The sequence below is a fragment of the Triticum aestivum genome, unplaced genomic scaffold (genome assembly GCF_018294505.1).
Source record: "Triticum aestivum cultivar Chinese Spring unplaced genomic scaffold, IWGSC CS RefSeq v2.1 scaffold303959, whole genome shotgun sequence".
Lineage (NCBI taxonomy): Eukaryota > Viridiplantae > Streptophyta > Magnoliopsida > Poales > Poaceae > Triticum > Triticum aestivum.
The window spans coordinates 1-1,816 of NW_025257169.1; the positions used below are offsets into that span (position 1 = coordinate 1).

At 43.9% G+C, this 1,816-nt stretch overlaps 1 long non-coding RNA gene across 2 annotated transcripts; it reads left to right on the forward strand.

Annotated features, from left to right (window-relative positions):
* Positions 1–116: 116 nt before the first annotated feature.
* On the forward strand, positions 117–1,265 carry LOC123177628 (uncharacterized). Of its 2 annotated transcripts, none has more exons than XR_006489033.1 (4): positions 117–202; positions 288–515; positions 627–720; positions 799–1,265. It is a non-coding gene; the product is annotated as an uncharacterized lncRNA (long non-coding RNA). The 2 variants fall into 2 exon arrangements; XR_006489032.1 differs by having other exon boundaries at positions 630–720.
* The last annotated feature ends 551 nt before the right edge of the window (positions 1,266–1,816 follow it).

Consider the following 1,816-nt stretch of genomic DNA (forward strand, 5'->3'; position numbering starts at 1 on the left):
TGTAAATTTCCACTATGGCACTAAGGTGCATGATCGCAACCTATTTATAATTAACACGAGTTTATTATGTTGTTCCATCTCGGTATAACATTAATATATAAATTACTTTAATTAACAGTAAATCAGGATGTTGAGTAATGCTGGGAATTTACTTGGTGCCCCCAACTGTAAATGCGGAACTTGCCTAACCAGTGATGGAACTGTAAATGCCTTGCCCTCACATATTTCAGTCAGACATCATGTACTGTTGTTAGCTAATTTCAGTTATGATGTTGCTTATTTTGTAGATGAATCTCCTTGGAAGCAACAGATTGAGTTGGGGGAAAGGTGTGGTTGACTGAGGCAGTCTTCTGCCACTGCAACAGACACACAAGAATGGCACTGTTCGGTGGATGCAGTTTGAACTGTTACTCGTGTTGCCCCTCCTTCGGTTCTTCCTTGGATGCAGTCTACTTAAGATAGTCCCATCTCAGATGGATTTTGGTACACCTTCATACTGTGCATGCTGTACGATGGTTAGTGTTGTGCTCATTCAGTTGAGTGTGTGTCAATATATTTTTACCCTGCCGACGGAACCAAGAACCATGCCAGGTACTTACACGTTTCCTTTGCTGCTGCTTTGGCAGCAGATATAACATGGAATGGAAGGTACCAGCTGCCTGCCAGCCTTTTGATGGCACTCACAACTTGTCTATTCACATTCATATCGTGCGTGTGATGGTTAGTGTTTCAGTCATTCAGTATTATTGTAGTAGAAAATAGTCGGACCCTGACCGGCAGAACACATCTCCTTTTCAGGTCAGGAACCAGGCTGCATCTTCTGAAGAAATCAACACTTCTCATGTTGTTAACTGAAGAAATTGACAGCCAGCGATTGGCGCCAAATTGGGTGGGCTCATCGTCGACTGTCCGACCTCTATCCAACAGCAACTTACCGCCTTGCCCCTAGTTACGACACACACCACCCTGAAGAGTGCATCCAACGGCTCTGAAGATTGGAGTTGTCGCCATTTGAATTATTACAGTCTCCTTGTTCACCTGCTTTACATTAGCTTTAAAGTTGAGATTGCCTTTCACTGGTTGTAAAGGGTATAAAACCCCTGATCTATCTGTGAGCCCTGTACTAGGGGTAAACCCTAGCCGCCATGTCCTGAAGAGCGTAAACGGTATCCTTAATTTGCTAGTATATATTTCTCCCGTAATCATCCTCTGAATTCACTTAGCTAGCTACTTGGTGTGATCTGAGAGTGATTTGGTTTTCTCAACTAGTTGGGTCTTGCCACTCCTTTGCTGCTGCTATTTGGTTAGGTTACCTAACCTGCGTGTTGGTGAAATAAATGGTGAGCTTGTGTTCTTCTCAGCAGAAGAAAGGATGCTGCTCATCTCATCTGGCTTGCTTCGAGTCCAGGCCTTAAGTTGTATTCTGGAAATCCTATTCTGCGCCGCTGTTGATCATCACTGAATCGAAGGCAGTGAAGTCCCAAGATATCATCACCGGAGACAGAGAGGAGAGGAGCACCATTTAGTGCGTTTTGTGCCATTGAGCAGCTCAAGATGCTCGTTTTCTTCGCAATGAACTGCACATGATCTTGTGCTCCAGGCCTGGTGGCAGCAGTATCCGTCGATCACTTTTGGGGAAACGATCAAGGTGACAGGGCTCAGACCTTGAGTCAATGGGGGTATGGAATGGGTTCAGAAGTAGAACCATCCAATTTGGCCATCATGCGTTCAATGCAATTGTTAAACTTGTGATGTTGTGCAAACTGAACTTTCTCTTTTTCAAGTGTACATACATACATACATACATACATACATA